We start from the raw sequence: 19,325 nt of genomic DNA on the forward strand, positions 1-19,325 counted from the left end.
ACTCTGACTTGGAGGAAAACGTACAAAACCCATACACACAGGCCTTGACCTATATTCTTTTCCTGTGTTTTTCTCTTTCTTCCTTTCTTTACTCTCCTCATGTCCACTCTCTCAAATTTTACCTGTTTCTGGGGGTGCATGCCTGGCTCAGTGGGTACAGGACCCAACTCTTGATTTCGGCCCAGGTCCTGATCCCAGGGTCATAAGATTGGAACCCTGTGTTGGGCTCCACATTGAGTGTGGAGCCTGCTTAAGATTCTCTCTCTGTCTCCCTCTGCCCCTCTCCCCTGCTTGCACTCTCTCTCCCTTTCTCTCTCTCTCAAAAAAATTAATAAAATAAAACAAATTTTCCTGTTTCTGAAGATGGACCCAGGAAAAGAAAAGAAAGAAAGAAAAAAAAGCTAGGTGTGTGCTGATAATCAGACTTCCAGAATGAATTTAATGGGGGTAAAAATGTAGAAAGATGTAAATCTGAGCATGCCTAGATTAGCTGGCAAAATTTCCAGAAGGAAAAAGAATGCCCGTAATACTATTTCAGGCTGAATTCACTAATGCCTTCCTCCGGTTTAAATAAAACAAGATGCTTTTATGAGATGCTTTCTTTCACCGATTCTGTCTGTTTGCGTGTCTGTGTGGAAGACTTAACAGTGTGTGAGCGTGTGTGTTTATTCGCTGCAAGCTTCTTTGGCAAAGTTTGAGTGGAAACCTGATTTCCCAGAATTAGCCACCTTTTTTTAAAGTATTGTTAAGTTTCCTTTTACTTAGCTCTTTCACTTTTGCTTTACTCCAAATTTAGAGCTATAAGGATCCTAACATTTTCCTGTTACATGTACAGAAAATTAGGACTAGCGGCTTGCTCAAACCTTTCCAAGCACCCCATAGCATTCTTTTTTTAATGTCTTCCTTCTGATTTTATACTTTAGGTTAAAATCCACATTATTCTATTATTTGACCAAATTTTAGATTTACAACTGTACTTGAAGCCATCCCAATTACATTAAGCAAGAATGTACATGAACAAAAAATACATTCAAAGCACAATTTAGAGCAGTGTCTCCCTCTCAATTAGACGTGCTGTTCCAAATATTTAATAAGTGGCAGCACACAGGCACTGAGCCATTGATGTGGATACACAAACTCCTGCCTTGGCTGAGATGAGCACGGTGGAGAATTCACTTCCTGGGGGATGTACTGTTAGTCTATTTCCAGTTGGTGTGGGTTCTGAGGCCTAGGGGTTTCATTGGGACTTGTATTTTTGCAGGGTTTTGATTTCTTGGGTAATAGGTTTGGGGTTTCTCTGGTAGCATATTTCCTTTAAAGTCAATTAGCCTCTATTTATATTTATTCAGCTCCACAGATGCTGACTAGTTATGGTTCTTGAATCAAGAGCTGAATCTGAGGGATTCTGTGACATAGCACCAGGTTATAACGCTTCATCCATTCTGTAAATTTTCAGCATTCAGCATGACTGTGGACCTTTCGACTGTGAAAAACTATAGCCTGGGTTAGAGAAGACCATTTCACCTTCCCCTTGTCCCAAGTTACACGTCATAGAGTGGTTTTTACGATGGAGGTGATTGTCAACTATGCCAATTAAAAAAGCCCAAAAGCATGTGTTAGGAGCTGTCTGGGTCGCAATCTTACATCCAACTACATTTCCTCTTATCACGTCCTCTACCCTTAGCTTTGTGCAGAGATTCTAGCTTTTTAACTCTGCAAAATTCAAGCCCATCTGCCATTCAACCACATTGGATTTATGGCTATAGGCAAAATATATCCTTAGAAAAACTGTATTTTCCTTCCTGTCTGCCTCTCAGGCAGGCCACATTTGATAGAAACTTGTCGCTTGTATGGGCACCTGGGTGGCTCAGTCGTTGGAGAGTCCAACTTTGGCTCAGACCATGATCTCATGGTTCATGAGCTCAAACCCCACATCGTGCTCTCTGCTGTCAGTCCAGAGCCCACTTCAGATCCTCTGTCCCCCTCTCTGTGCCCCTCCCCCACTTGCACCCTCTCAAAAACCAATAAAACATTGAGAAAAACAAAAAAGAAACTTGTCATTTGTGTAACTTTACAGAAGTTTGTAGAAAGTACTCAATACACCCTCATTTCCTTATGTCTTTCCACCAACACACCCCACCCCCACCCCCACCAAATCAAGGCTTGGTACAAGGATACATCCTGATTTTATTAAAAAAAAAAAAAAAAAAAAAAAAAAACCAACAAGCAGAGGGAAAATATTTGCAAAGGGTGTATCTGATAAAGAGTTGTTATCCAAAATTTACAAAGAACTCTTAAATCAACCCAAGAAAACAAACAACCTGTTGGCAAATGGGCAAAGACCTTACCTGACACTTCAGGAAAGAAGGTGGACAGAAAAATAAGGGTATGAAAGATGTCCAACGGCATGTTAGGGAATTGCAAATTAAAACAACAGTGAGATGCCACTACCAAAACCCAAAGCACTGAGAAGACCAAATGCTGGTGGGGGTGTAGAGCAATAGGAGCTCTCATTCATTGCTGGTAGGATTGCAAAGTGGAACTGCTGATTTGGAAGACAGCGTGGCATTCCTTACAAAACTAAACACACTTACCATACAAGCCGGCAATCATTCCAGTTAGTATCTACCCAAATGAATTAAAATTTATGTTCGCACAAAACCCTGCACACAGATGTTTCCAGCAGTTTTATTCATAATCGCCGGTTGAAGCAACCAAGATGACCTTCAGCAGGTGAATGGATGGATACGCAAAATGGTACATCCAGACGAGGGAGTATTATTCAAGTATTAAAAAGAAATGAGCTATCAAACCATGAAACGACATAGAGGAAACTTCAATGCATATTACTAAGTGAAGGAAGCTAATTGGCAAAGCCAATCATGCTTAATGCATGATTCCAATTATATGATTCTTTGGAAAAGGCAAAACAGTAGAGACAGTGAAAAGTGGTTGCCAGGGGTTGGCAGGAAGGAAGGACGAATAGGTGGAGCACGGAGGGTTTTAGGGGCAGGGAAACTATTCTGTATGATAATGTAACAGCAAATAGATGTCATTTATACATTTTCCCAAATCTGTAGAACCTGTTGCCATGTGACAGAATGAACTCTAAGGTAAAATATGGATTCGGGGTAATAAGGATGTGCCAATATAAGTTTGTCAATTATAACAAACGAACTACCCTGGTATAGGATATTGATAGCGGGGGAAGTTGTGCATCTATGGGGGACAGGGGGTGTATCTCTCTACTTTTGGCTCAATTTTGCTGTGAATCTAAAACTTCTTTAAAAAATAAAGTCTACAGGGATCATTCTTTCTTATCCAGGATAGGAGAGTTTTCACTGCCCTGTGATATTTGTTGTCTTGCACGAGTACTTAATTCAGGGTCTGTTTTATGTAAAACCTCATCTCCATAGACTATGTTTTAGAGTCAAAAAATTTGGATTCAGAAATCCAACTCAAACTGGTTCAATCAAAAATGAGAATGTATTGACTATGTAACTGGAAAGTGTAGGAATCAGACTGGATTCGGGCATAACTAAAACCAAGTACTTAAAAGATGCAGTCAGACCTCTCTCTGTCTCTGTCTCTCTCTCCTTCTCCACTCCCAATCCCACGTTGACCTCAATCTCATGAGGGCTGGCTCTCTCCATATGGGGGCTATATAGATACCAACATCTCTAGATGCGTATTTCACTGGTTAAGCAGCACTTAGAAGAAAGAATGATCCTTTCTCAACAAATTCAAGCTGCTAACTCATTGGATAGACAATAGTCACTTGCCCATGTCTGAAACAACTTCAGTCTATAGTTTGTAAAAGTTTGTATGGATATCACTGGTACGATTTTACATGGTAATTAAATATTTATTTTAATTTAAATAATTTTGTTGTTTCATGTATATTAAAAAATAACTAGTGTATCAAATTTTCTGTTTTGCTGTGGATGAGGCTGAAAGAGAAAGAAAGGCAGTAATTCACTTTTCATGGATAGGATGAGTTTCGCTTACGATGTTCAGACATGTTTGTGAATGTTTTAAACCTTTGGCAATCTGAATCATCCACCAAGACTTCACCTTTTCCGTGTAGGCAAAGTGTTACACAGGCAGAAAAATCTAGTCTAACTACTGTATATTGAGGGGGAAAGTTTGGGGTAATTTAAGTCCTTCTAGGATTCTGGAAGAATCACATTTCATGTGATTGTTCATAAGGCAGCTTTTTTTTTTAATGTTTATTTATTTTTGATAGAGTGCAAGTGGGGGAGGGGCAGAAAGAGAGAGACAAAGGATCTGAAGCAGGCTTTGCACTGATAGCAGTGAGCCAGATGTGGGGCTCTCACTCACTCATGGGAGACCATGATCTGAGCTGAAGTCGGAAGCTCAACCAACTGAGCCACTCAGGTGCCCTGATAAGGCAGCTTCTGAAATGAAGTCCATATATCCAAAACGGTATTTGATGGTTTCACATTCATTATTATAGTTGATAAATGAAAGTCTCCCATGGAATGTGAAACCCATTCATAGTATCAGTCTGGTAGCATCTAGGGGAGTTTGAATTAATGAGGTATAAAAGCCCTTTCAGTTAATGAGCATAACTGAAACCTTTGCCCCACCTGAGAAGAAAACAGGTGTCATTGTAGTATAAAGCAAAATCAGTTACACACTTGGCCCATCCCCCCAATAAAGTTCTTTGTCAACCAAAATTATATAACTGATTTTGTTCCTTCTGATTTTTTTTAAATGCAGTTTGATTTCCAAGAGGAAGCAAACTTCCTTTTTAAGTTTAATTCAAATTCTATTCCAGGAACAAACAGGAGCTGTTTCTTGTTCCTTTTTTTTTTTAAGGTCTCACTTTTGTTCCTCTGTGGTTTTGCTATGAGTACTAACCCTAGGAGGAAGAAGGTTGATATGTTTGTATTTCCATTCTTGTGTGAATTCTTTTTAAAAGTCCTTCAGATAATAGAGTATGTAATTATAATGTAACTTTTTATTTATTTGCAATAATAAAAATTTATGAGGATTCATCCACCATGAAAATGTAAAATAAACTCTCATTGCTTTCTCTATATGGGTTATTTTACCTGATGATCAACATACCAAACCGCATCTGTATTCTTCTTATGGCCATTGTTTCTTTTTATTCATTTTGTGACACTTTTGGTTCTTATATAATTTTTAAATTTTTTAATGTTTATTTTTGAGAGAGAGAGAAACAGAGCATGAGTTGGGGGGGGGCAGTGGAACAGAGAGAGAGGGAGACACAGAATCCCAAGCAGGCTCCAGGCTTGTACTAAGCTGTCAGTACAGAGCCAGACACAGGGCTCAAAGTCACAAACCATGAGATCATGACCTGAGCCAAAGTCAGACGCTTAACCAACTGAGCTACCCGGATGCCCCAGGTTCCTCTTATATTTATTGAAACCTGGACATGAAAGACTTCTTTAAATCTCACAATCAAGGCAATGCAAAACTGAGGATATATCTGAACAATGGTCAACACAGAAACAGAAAAGAACTGAGAATTAAAAATGAGCCCATGTGAACTAAGGAAAGAAAGGAAATGGATATTTTCTGAGTAGTTTATTACACATGTAATTATACAGTAATCACATGTGGGATGTTATTTCTGAATATATATATATGTGTGTGTGTGTGTGTGTGTGTGTATTTATTTTAAAGTAATTTCAAGTTCATTCAGCTTGTAAGAGGTATTCTGTTTGACTCCAAAGTAGTCCCTTCAGGAGGGACAATCTGGTAGGCAAAATTAGTCCACCTTATTTAAAACTCTCTGGAATATCTTTTGTGCATTCTATGCATTCTAATTTATTCTGCCTCATTAGAAGGTGATTTCTCTACTAAAACAGATTGCAGGCCAGAAGAACCACTATTTGGCTAACCTGCTTCTTGAGAGCAGGAAGAGTGAAAGGTCTTGCTCAACAGTCAGAGAAGCAGGCATCCAGGAAACCCTTAAGTATAACACAAAACAGCTCACAAAACTGTAAAGGGCCATGCAAATATCATTATCCATTTATAATTTGCTTTTACCCAAGCACCCTCTAAGTGACAAGTTGTGAAATTCGGCAGTACAAGCTGCGGGTAGGGACAGGGACATTTGAGGCCTCTTATATTTAAGGAGAGAGTAAAGAGCAACAACTAGCTGACATGATCTAATAACGGAGCAAGGCCTGCAGCAGAAGGGCTGTAGGAACAGGGGGCAGCCAGTGGACCAGGAAACAAAGAGGGGCTGTTTAAACCCACATGTGGCCTTATTGCCAGTCCTAGGAGACACATGGATCTACCATACTTTGCTCTGAGGATAATAATATCAATAACAGCAATGTGAACAATACTTTATCATAGGAGTTTTAGATACATTATTTCATGGTCTCAGAACAACACTGCAAGGTTCGTATCAGCATTTTAGTTTAAAATTTTTTTAATGTTTGTTTTTGAGAGAGAGAGAGAGAGGGAGAGAGAGCACACAAGCAGGGTTGGAGCACAGAGAGAGGGAGACACAGAATCCAAAGCAGGCTCCAGGCTTTGCACTGTCAGTACACAGCCCCATGCAGGGCTTGAACCCATGAACCATGAGAACGTGAGCTGAAGTTGGAGGCTCAACCGACTGAGCCCCCCAGGGACCCATAGTATCAGCATTTTATAGTGAGGTTCAGTGAAGTTCAGAAATGCAAAGCAACCCAGCAAAAATTAGGGCTGAGCTGGATCCCACCCAGGTCCTGGGCTATTTGACTCCAAAGTCCCTGCTCTTTATACAACTAGGCAAGGCAGAACACACATATTAAATGTGTAGTCTTTTACTTAGTACATAATAGAGCACTCAGTAAATTTTAGTTCTCTTCTTCCAGACTGTGACTTGCCTATTAGAAAGAACTCCTGGCCTTGCTTTACTCTTGGGTCTGATTGCAAGCCATCTACATTAGTATCTAATTGCTGCTACAAATTTAATGGCTTAAAACAGCACAAATTTATTACATTACATTTATGGAAGTCAGAGGTTCAAAATCAAACTCAGTGGCCTAAAACCAAGATGGTGGCAGGACTGGTTCCTTCTTGAGGCTGTTGGAGAGAATCTGTTGCTTTCTCCAGCTTCTAGAGGCTGCCTACATTCCTTGGCTTGTGGCCTCACGTCGCATCTCCTTATTCTCCCTCTGCTTCTGTCATCACGTCATGATGACTGTCACCCTCCGGCCTCTCTCATGTTAAAACCTGTGATTGCACTGGACCCACTTGTACAACCTAGGAGATTCTCCTTACCTCAAGATCCTTCATTTATTCCCATCTGCAAAGTTCCCTTTGCTGTGTAAAGTAACATATTCATAGTTTTGGGGAAATAGAACAGGAACATCTTTGAGGGGCCATTGTTTAGTCCATCACACCATCTCTTTCTGCTTTACCTTTCACTGGTTGATCAGGATAGATCATATAGATAGATCAGGATAGAATATAAGTGGAGTCAAGACTAAAAAACCAGTAAGGTCACCCAGGAAAGAAACCAGTGCATGATTTGAGGTCACTGAGAGCAGAAAACCTGCATACCAAGTTCAAGTGATAATCACTGAATAGCAAGAGGAGAGAAAGGGTGCTTAAGATTCAGCCCCTTGCAGTATGCCAGTCCCCCAGGGTCAACTATTTCACGCTGCAGGTGAAGACTTGACTCCAGCCTCACCCCTGCGGGGTCCGGCACACAGAAAGCTGGAGGTGTGCCTGAGGCACTGACACAGGCATGTAAGCAGAACAAAGGAATACACCTTGAGCCTGAAAGCTATTCCCACGCAGGGCAATAAGCCAAGTGCAGGTGCATGGGCTCCTTACCTCTTGGTAAGAAAGTATTCCAGGCCCAAGGTCCATTCTCACATGGCTAAGTGGGGGCGAAAAGACTGCAATCACCACACTGCCTTTCCCAACATTTTTTGCCTCTTCCCCCCATCTCCTATCTCTGGTTTGGGAGCCGTAACCAAGAAATATAGGGATGGCTTCAATTCCTACCCTGCCTTCCAATCCAGCTACAGCTCTCAGATATCTTTTTTTTGGAGGAACATTATCCCAAGTGTTCCTTTTCTTCCTCTGCCCTGCTCTTAACCACCAGGGTTGTTCCTAAGGGCCTCACTCTATGCATCCTCCCAGATAGACCTCTCCAGTCCAGAGTTCCCAGAGCTACCACATGTTCAGACTGTGAGCTACCCAATCCTAGGGGGTGCCATTCATATAGTAGATATTGTAGATTTGTATATTTTTTACCTCAATTTTCCAACAGACAAACGTGTCTTGAGAAAAGAATTCTTTTTTCTCATCTGCACCTTGGTGTAACACCAGCAAGCAGTGGCCCTGCCCTCCATTTTCACAGGATTTTGCAATTTGTCTCAGTCTTGGGAGATTTGGAACAATTCCTACCAAAATCCAGCAGCAGTGATAGCAGGATGAGAAACAATGATAAGCTAAAGTCCTGCTTATTATTATTATTATTATTGCTTCCTTTTTTACCCTCCAGGGCTGCCTTAGCTGGGCTCTAATCTTGCATTGTTCAAAAAGCTCTGTCATCTAAAGGAGGGAAAAAAAATTAGGCTTTTTGTCTGCCCATCTATCTGTCTAGATCTGTGAGATTCCACCTCATGCATTTTCTGTAAGATCTGTAAAAAGAATGGTGCCCAGCTTGCATCCCTAGGTAAAACCTACCTGCTATGGACACACCAGTGTGCACATTAGAAGGGAGCCCCATCTATGCTCATGAGTGCTGGATCATTATGGTCACCAATCTGTGAAATATTTTAAAATTTGGAACAGATAAAGAGAAATGACTTCAAAAACTAGTTGTTGGTTTTTTGTTTTTGTTTGTTTGTTTTTTTTTTTTTCCTTTTGGGTGCCTCAGTTGGTTAAGCATCCAGCTCTTGATTTTGGCTCAGGTCACGATCTCTTGGTTCGTGAGATCAAGCCTTGAGTGGGGCTCTGCACTGACAGCCTGGAGTGTGCTTGGGATTCTCTCTCTGTCTCTGTCTCTCTTTCTCTGTTCTTTCCCTGTTTCTCTCTGTCTCTCAAAATAAATATCTTTTAAAAGGTAGTTTTTCTTTGATAGATCATGAGATATCTAAGGAAAATCCTGGAAAATGCTCTTCTGACCAAGATAGATTTGGGGTGTGTGTGTGTGTGTGTGTGTGTGTGTGTATGTGTAGTTAACAGATAAGGTTTACTGCCAAATACCCAAGACGTTATTGAAGACCTTGAGAAAAAGTCTCAGTGGGCGTCCCCTCAACCACCTATAAAATCCCTCTAGAAAATGACTTCCAAGACTGTACTCTGGTCTCCACCCCACCCACCCTTGACAGGAACATAAATCTTCTATTTGGTTAGGCTTCTTTCCTTCTCTGCCTCATAAATCCCCTAGATTCTTCCTGAACTGAATTTTCAAGAGCTTCCCAGTTAACCATCCAATGATGCCAGAATACCATCCCCCAGGTTGCCTCATAATAAGAGTGAGCCTTCGAGATATTATCTCTAAACTCCCAAAACTCTAAGTTAGGAAAACCCAATCTTAGAAATAATGGACTTATTATCTGGAACATTTTATCTCCACAGTTGGAAATTAGAAATAGTGAACAAGAAGTAGCTCTGTCCTCAGAGTAAGCCTAGACTGTACACAACAGAAAATAGAGCAATTGCTTGTATCAAAGAATCTGAATCTAGAAGAACCACTGATCCTGAAATTTCAATAAGTAGACCCGGAAGCAATTTTGCCTTTAGATATGAAGTGATCCTTGTTTTACAGCTTCAAAAAATTTTCCACAGGAGCTTAGACATAATATTAATATACTTTTTGACTGTTAAATAGTAAAAAGCAGAATTGGTTGCCCAGCTAGAACTCATGCGTTTGAATCTTACACCTACCATTCATGCAGTAACTGTTGATAAATCAAATGGTGACTTAAATGAAACTCATTCACAGAACTTTCCCTCCTGTCTCTTAAGCGATTTTCATTCTCCTCTGAAGACAACGTAAAAGCTTCTAAAAATCTGAGAATGGCCACCTATAAGACGATTAATAACCTCAAATTGAAAAGAAACAGGAACAATCATACTCTAGGTAAGGGTTTCTGTAGCACATAGAAATGAGGGATTGTGAGTGATTTGAGACCACAGTAAGCTGACTACACACATCAATGGTGAGACGTAACCTCACTGTTACATCTTAGTAACGTAAGATGCGGTACATTTACTTAGAGGTACATGTCCTCAGATGTAATCTAAGGACAGAAAGAACTGAAAGGAAAACTTAAGCTTTATCTTCTCATCTTCTTGTTTACATTAATGGTGTTACTGTTTGGAAATTATTTTCTTTTTACTGTTAGGTAAAACAAGCAGTAATATTTTGTAAAAAAAAAAAAATATCAAGATTTTTTTCAGCACAAGAGAAACGGAGGTACAATTACAGAAAAAAAATCTCGGGGCGCCTGGGTGGCTCATTCGGTTAAGCGGCCGACTTCGGCTCAGGTCATGATCTCGCGGTCTGTGAGTTCGAGCCCCGTGTTGGGCTCTATGCTGACAGCTCAGAGCCTGGAGCCTGTTTCAGATTCTGTGTCTCCCTCTCTCTGACCCTCCCCCGTTCATGCTCTGTCTCTTTCTATCTCAAAAATAAATAAACGTTAAAAAAAAAAAAAAAATCTCAGTAAGAACACAGTGTTAGCACTGAGTTAGAAATATCATTATAAACCCATGCCTTGAGAGAGAAAAAAATTGGTCTTTTCTGGGACCATCCACTAAAATTGCTTATTAACAATGGCATCCCAGAGGGGACACACTTAGCATGTATCCTTAGTACACATGTTTATAGTGTTTGTAGTAACATCTTTCCACAAAAACAAACCAGAACTCCTTGGAAAAATAGCCAATTCCATGTCTGGGCCTAGGAAGGTACAAGAGGCAGAAGACAGGAAAGGTTTCAAAAATTAATCTGCATAGGTGTTTTAAAAAAACTTTTTTTTTCATTTTGATGGAATTTCGGTCTTGCAAAGAAGTTGCAAGATTACTACAAAAATTCCTGAATGTTCTTCATCCAGATTTTGTGAATGTTAACATTTTGGTGACTTTGCTTTATTTTTATCTTTGCCAGTGTATAAAAGATTTGAAAAAATCGAAAATAAATTGCAAGCCTCATACTCTTCACTGCTAAATGCTTTAGTGCATTCTTTTGTATAATTATACAACAATGAACATTTAATTATCAACAGGAAATTAACATTGATACAATTCTATTATCTAATATACAGATCTTATTCAAAGGTGGCCAGTTATTCCAATAATGTTCTTTATAACAAATGAAAACCTTGGGTCACGCATTGCATTCAGTTATCATGTGTCTTAAGTCTCCATTAATCTGGAACAGATATTCTGTGTTTTAGGACATCACAGTTTTTATTTTTATTTTTTTTCAAATTTTTATTTAAATTCTAGTTAGTTAACATATAGTGTAATATTGGTTTCAGGAGTAGAATTTAGTAATTTCTTACTTATAACACTCATTACTCATCCCATCAAGTACCCTCCTTAATACCCATCACCAATTTAGCCCACCCCCGCCCCCACCTTCCCTCCAGTTTATTCTCTATAGTTAAGAATCTCAGGACATCACCATTTTTAAAGCATATCAACTGGTTATTTTCTGGAATGTGCCTCAGCTTGGGTTTGTCTGATGTTGCCTCACCATTAGATTATTTGTCTTTGGCAGGGATGTTACTCAAGTGTTGCTGTGTTCTTCTCAATGCATCATACCAGAAGGCACATGATGTCGGTTTGTCCCTTGTTGATGATATCAACTTTGGCCAGTTGGTGAAAGTGGTGTGGTAGACGTTCATCTCTGAATATTTCTTCTTTACATTTCAATTTGCTTTATTGAGGCTTATGAAGAAGAGAACTAATTCATATTTGTTAGGAACTAAAAGTAAAAAATTAGAAAGTGTTCCAGCAGAGATTATATATGAGAAAGCATTATATAAACTGGAAAAGCACTTAAGTGAATATAAAGGATTGTTATTATTTTTAGCAATTATTCCGCTTTTAACCTTTCCCAGGAAAAATGACCTAATATGTAAAAAGCTAAACCTCTCAGCCTTTTCATCTGAATTTTATCAGAGAAAACAATCACATGAAAGCAGCATCAATCCAAACTCAAGTGCTTTAGAACTCCTGATGAAGAATAACTTCTGTTTTTCTCAGTCTTATGATCTTAGCTCATTCAGCTACCCCTTGGATAAATTACTTAGAGTCTCTAACTTTCAATTTTTTCCTTCTATGAGAGAGAGAGAGAGAGAGAGAGAGAAAGAGGAGACCACTCAGGTTTCAGAATAGTTGGGAAAAACAGATATAAAATGCAATGCACTTGGCATAACGCATAAGGCTTGACAAAGTCAATGTAAAAAAGAAGACAAATTATTGTGAAAGTGGTCGCCATCAGTAGTCCCTGAGGGTCCCTATAAGGTAGGTAGGATAAGTATTTGTTATTATCTCCATTTTGGGTGTGGTCACTCTCTCCAAGATCACATAAATCAAGCCAGATGTGGGGCTGGTACCTGCTTTTGGGTTACTATTTATTGCTCTTTCTTCTCCAGGTGGCCATAACCTTGTGTTTTCTGCATGAAGAACTCGTTTCACATTTAAATGTGTATACAGTTTTTGTTACATTTCTTAAAGATTCTGCTCAGGCCAAAATGAGACCGTGCAAAAGATAACAATAGCCTCTGTTTAATATCAATTAAGTCATTTTGTTCTCTTATCTCTTGTGTTGAAAAGAAAGTTCCCGGTAGCATGAAAGGTGACCTGTATATGACTGCAAAACAAAGTTATAGATCACTGTTGTCGGCACCAGCACTAAACATTTCTCTAATTTGAATTCAAGGGCATTCTCACCAATCATGCCAGTAGAATGCAAAGCAACATGTCTTTTACCCAGGGCAACCTCCATTTGACCCATGACGATTAAAAAAAAAAAAAATGTATGATTCATTCCGATGAAAATATATTACCTTGAAAACACCCCTGGAGAGACCGGTAAGTCAATTTCTGTGGCATTTGGTTTTCTAATTGCAACTTCATTTTTATCAGTTTCTCAGATCTAGATCTTTAACTTGTGAACACACTTGCCAAAATGTGAAGAAAAATTTATTAGTTTTCTTTAGTTGACCATTGTCTTTGGTTTGGTGTTATATAATCCAGAAATCAAAGGGAATCAGGATACTGCCACATAAACAAGTTAAATTGCTTAATAATTTAGAAAAGGCCCCATTAGTAGGAAAGGATGCCAATAGGAGGCCTCCAAGGCAGTGTCTGTTCTCAGAAATTTTCTTGTCGCAGGGAATCCAGGGACAGGATAGCAAATGCACCCAAGTATCACTACCTTACTCCTACCCCCAGATTGCATCCTTCCTCTCTCCCTCCCTCTCTCCCTCCCTCTCTGCTTTGTTTCCTGACTCCTACATTTTCTGCAGAAACAATTTAACACGAAGTGTGAAAGTAAGAGGTTAATGCTGACAAATCTTAAAATCACTTTTGACAAAAACCCTTTTTGTCCTTTTTTAAAAAATATTTATTCATTTTGTGAGATAGAAAGAGAGAGAGTGCAAGTGAGGGAGGGGCAGAGAAGAGAGGGAGACACAGGATCCAAAGCAGGCTCCAGGCTCTGAGCTGTCAGCACAGAGCCCTATGCAGGGCTCAAACCCACGAACTGTAAGATCATGACCTGAGGCCAAGTCTGACGCTTAACCGATTGAACCACCATGTCCTTTTTTTTTTTTTTTTAAGCTTATGGATTTATTTTGAGAGAGAAAGCACAAGTAGGGGCGGGGCAGAAAGGGAGGGAAAGAGAATCCCAAGCAGGCTTAACGCTCAGCGCAGAGCCCAATACAGGACTCAATCTCGTGCTGCAAAATCACAACCTGAGCTCATATCAAGAGTCAGAGGCTTAACTGACTGAGCCACCAAGACACCCCTGGCCTTCTTAAATGTAAATAAAGATTGTATTGTGTAAATGCTTATTTAGCAACACAAGACCATTATCATTAGGATTCTGGATTAACTCATACTGAGTTGGCTTTTGTCATCAAGGGTGGCCTGTGGCCAAATTGTAAAATGGGTAAAATTTTGCCTCACTTCTTCCCTTTCAAAAATATGTTTTTCATTTGCCCCTGATGATTCTGGGTTTTCAGGGTAGATTTTTTTTTTTCAGTCGATGGTGAAAGCACTCTGACAGACACACCCCAGAACCAGAAAGCCTAGAGAGTTCTGAATAAGATAAATAAGATGAAACGTAAGAAACCCACACTCAGACACATTATAATTGAATTGTTGAAAGTTAAAGATGAGAGAATATTAAAAGCAGCAGGAGAAAAGCAACTTGTTACATACAAGGAAAACCCCACAAGGCTATAGCAGATTTTTCAGCAGATTTTACAGGCCAGAAGGGAGTCGTACAATATATTCAGAACTCAGGAAGAAGAAACCCCTGCCAACCAAGAATAGTATACACAGCAAAATTGTTCAAAAATGAAGAGATAAAGACTTCAGAAACAAAAGCTGAGGGAGTTCATCACCACTAGCCCTGCCTTACAGAAAATGCTAAAGGGAGTTCTTCAAGTTGAGAAGAAAGGATGTTAACAGGAGGATCGGAACACTTGACTCCACTGAGACACCAGGGAGGTGTGCACACAGAGGAAAAGGCCATGTGAAGACACAGTGAGAAGGTGGGCAGCTGCAGGCCAAGGACAGAGGTCTCAGAAGAAACCAAGCCTGCCAACACCTTCATCTTTGAGTTCTAAGCTCCAGAACTGAGAGAAAACAAGTTTCTGTTGTTTAAGCCATTCAATTCATGGTACTTTGTGATGGCAGCCCTTGTGAACATTAAGATAGGAGTCTGTCCTTGACTCCTGACTCACCATGTGACCTGGCAGGGCCCTTCTCCTCTCTGGGCTCTGGTTTCCATATCTGAAAAGGACAGGTTGGGCTAGATGGTATTTGACGCTCCCATCTGCTTTTGTGGTAAGCAGTTCCAGAATTGTCATTAATTTTTATGTGGCAGATTTTACGGTGAGAGGATAATCACTAGGACAGGTGGTTTTGTTTTTTAACCTGACTTCTACTGTCCCTCTCCTGAACACCAGCAGCAGGAGGGTTATAATGAGGTATGGTCAACTGAAATCCTTCAGGGTGTCTGTGTTCGTTTGCCAGCACTGCTATAACAGAGTACCACAAACTGGGTGGCTTAAACAACAGAAATTGATGGTCTCACAGTCGTGGAGGCTGGGAGGCTGCAGGGAAGATGTCAGCACAGGTGGCTCCTTTCTGAAGGGCTGTGAGGGAGAATCTGCTCCCGCCTCTCTCCTAGCTTCCAGTGGTTTTGCTGGGGCAATCTTTGGCATCCTTGGTGTATAGAAGTATCACCCTGATCGCTGCCTTCATCTTCATGTGGGATTCTTCTCCGTGCATATTTGTGACCACATTTTCCCCAGCTAATCATGTTGGATTACGGCCCACCCTAATACCCTCACTGTAACTCAATTACCCCCGCCAAAGACTTGTCTTCAATTAAGGTTGCATTCTGAGGTAATGGGGGTTAGGACTCCACCATAAGAATTTGGGGGGACATAATTCAACCTATAAATAATAGCATCCCTAACTGCTTACCTCCCGCTCACCAAAGAAATTATCACACGGGAATGCAAACTGGTGCAGCCTCTCTGGAAAACAGTGTGGACGTTCCTCAAAAAATTAAAAATAGATCTACCCTATGACCCAGCAATAGCACTGCTAGGAATTTACCCAGGGGATACAGGAGTGCTGGTGCATAGGGACACTTGTACCCCAATGTTTATAGCAGCACTCTCAACAATAGCCAAATTACGGAAAGAGCCTAAATGTCCATCAACTGATGAATGGATAAAGAAAGTGTGGTTTACACACTCAGATATCACCTCACGCCAGTCAGAGTGGCCAAAATGAACAAATCAGGAGACTATAGATGCTGGAGAGGATGTGGAGAAACGGGAACACTCTTGCACTGTTGGTGGGAATGCAAATTGGTGCAGCCGCTCTGGAAAGCAGTGTGGAGGTTCCTCAGAAAATTAAAAATAGACCTACCCTATGACCCAGCAATAGCACTGCTAGGAATTTACCCAAGGGATACAGGAGTACTGATGCATAGGGGCACTTGTACCCCAATGTTTATAGCAGCACTCTCAACAATAGCCAAATTATAGAAAGAGCCTAAATGTCCATCAACTGATGAATGGATAAAGAAATTGTGGTTTATATACACAATGGAATACTACGGGGCAATGAGAAAGAATGAAATATGGCCTTTTGTAGCAACGTGGATGGAACTGGAGAGTGTGATGCTAAGTGAAATAAGCCATACAGAGAAAGACAGACACCATATGTTTTCACTCTTATGTGGATCCTGAGAAACTTAACAGAAACCCATGGGAGAGGGGAAGGAAAAAAAAAGAGGTTACAGTGGAAGAGAGCCAAAGCATAAGAGACTCTTAAAAACTGAGAACAAACTGAGGGTTGATGGGGGGTGGGAGGGAGGGGAGGGTGGGTGATGGGTATTGAGGAGGGCACCTTTTGGGATGAGCACTGGGTGTTGTATGGAAACCAATTTGACAATAAATTTCATATATTCAAAAAGAGAAAAAAAAAAGGTAAGTCATATAAAAAAAAAAGAAATTGTGGTTTATGTACACAGTGGAATACTACTTGGCAATGAGAAAGAATGAAATGTGGCCTTTTGTAGCAGTGTGGATGGAACTGGAGAGTGTGATGCTAAGTGAAATAAGTCATACAGAGAAAGACAGATACCATATGTTTTCACTCTTACGTGAATCCTGAGAAACTTAACAGAAGACCATGGGGGAGGGGAAGGGAAAAAAAAGTTAGAGAGGGAGGGACCCAAAGCATAAGAGACTCTTAAAAACTGAGAATAAACTGAGGGTTGATGGAGAGTGGGAGGAAGGGAAGGATGGGTGAAGGAAGGAGGAGGGCACCTGTTGGGATGAGCCTTGGGTGTTGTATGGAAACCAATTTGACAGTAAATTTCATATTAAAAAAAAAAAAGAAATTATCACAGAGAATCCCCCAAGTCAGCCTCCTGTCATGGTTTGCCTCACAACCATATGCTTATCCTGGGTTTTCCTGCCTGCTGTTCTGTATTTAGTACCTGGTTTTCTTTCTCTGGCAGTTCCAGAGTTGACAGTTTGGAGAACCTGTTTGGTAATTAATTTCACCTTCCATTAGAGGCTACACCAGTGCAGTTGCATATTCTTCTAGCCTCCTGTGGATCCATATTCTCCAGCCCATGGATGTGCCCATTTTCAAACCCATCCAGGCCAAGAATTCCCACCCGAGGCAAAGCCCTAGGCCACCTCTGGCCATTCATCTAAGAGGGCGGTGTGAACAAAAAGGTCCTCATAGATCCTGAGGTAGTAGATTTTAAATGACCTCTAAAGCAATAAGGAGAGGTAGAAAAAAGGCAATAGGCCAAAGAGTACTGCTAAAATTCGTAATAACATTCATTTTGCTATACCTCATCTCCTTCCTAGCAGGCTGCTTTCATGCTCTTAGAGGCTTGGGTGGCTTGGTTCTGCAAGGGGACAGCAGCCTCCTTGCTTTCATAAATACAGAAGAAATATCATCTGGGTCCAGCGAGAAAACCAATTCACATTCTCTCAACCTGTTGGAAGCCCTGGTTTAAGAATTAATTCACTCTACTGGGAAAGCGCAATTTTCATTTGCCATTTAAGAATGTTGGTGCATTGAAGGACAGGAATTAAATAACATATATAAAAAAGATGATTACTTAAAAAAATTGATCCCTACAGAAATGTTCCATTGACGTTCAGTATACCAAAGCACAATAAGAAATGGCATTTTCTGGAGCCAGCACGGAGGTTGCCATGGTAAGAACGATTTTTTTTTTTTTCAGTTACCTAGAGAAAGAATAAAGTATCAGAAACATGTGCGGTTTGTTAGGTTCTAAACACTAGCATAGGGATGTTTTTTTCTTTCTAAAAAGGAGAATTTAATGGAGAATAAAACCTGTCCTAGACCATGACTTCCTAAAAGGGTTCCGGTTCTTCAAGGAGAATTGTAAACGTATTTGATTGGGGTAGGGGGAGGGGGGAGGGGGCCCTTCCCTGTATAAAATGTCAGTGAGGGACCTCTGGGGTGTTTTTTTTAGTATGGCCTGAGGAGCTGGAGATAACACCAGCTCTCTTTCAGGGTTGTTGCTCGGTTGTGCAGTAATTGGAGATCTCCTTTCCTCTGGCCCCTGTGTCTTTTATGTGCTGTTTCGTGCTGAGCAAAGCCAGGCTCACAGTGTAAAGCCTCTCAGCTCTTTGAGTTACTGCAGAGAATGCACGTGCATAGAACTATTTTAGACTTTCTGCAGATGTTAGAGGGGAAATGAAGAAGATCTGTTTGAATTGCACAACCTTCCTTCTCCCTATCTCAGTTCAAAAAAGAACAAACTTTAAGTATTTCTATTCTCTAATGTTCCTTCTTTGGCTGTTTTAGCCACCAAAGTCTTCTCTTTGGTGGCCTCTTTCCACTCAAGACCCAGGCTCATGGGCTAATATTTCTCCTAAAATCCTTTTCACCATTGTTTTTCCTCCCCGCTATTTTGTTGAAGAATTTCGGTTCTACACCCAAAGTTGCACAATCCAAATCATCATGGTTGGACGGGTTCAACAAAGTCCTCTGTTACATAAGGGCTAGAAACACTCTGTGTTAAGGAACTTGCCCACTGCCCAGGACAAATTAGGTCCTCCTCCTCCTCCAAAAACAGCATCCTTGAAATTCAGCCTCTTTTTACTTCAGCAGTTTTCCTCCCAAAAATTCTTCCCTGCAGTTCCAAGAATCAAAGACTCCTAAAAGCTGAAAGCGGAAAAAAGTTTGGGGAACAAATTTCACCCTCTCACTTTACAACAGAAGATCATTATGGACCAGAGAGGGAGGAAGGACTTACCTGCCCAGGGTCACCTGGAAATTACAGTGATGAAATTAGGATGATAGCCCGGGTCTCTCAGTCCTTCACATCCCCCAACACTCTTTCTGCAGCATCTGTGACATTCCGAATATCTTTGACTATAATGTACAGTCAGAAATACATTTTACATTAGACGCTCCAATATCCATATGTGTATAAATATATGATATATGATACTTATAATTACATGTGAGGCATGCTAATATTTTCTATTCTTTTGTATTCAATTTCACATTTTAAAATATTGGTCATAACTCTCTAACTTGATTTCAGGCCCCAAGAATAGGTT

The sequence above is a fragment of the Panthera tigris genome, chromosome C2 (genome assembly GCF_018350195.1).
Source record: "Panthera tigris isolate Pti1 chromosome C2, P.tigris_Pti1_mat1.1, whole genome shotgun sequence".
NCBI classification, from domain to species: domain Eukaryota; kingdom Metazoa; phylum Chordata; class Mammalia; order Carnivora; family Felidae; genus Panthera; species Panthera tigris.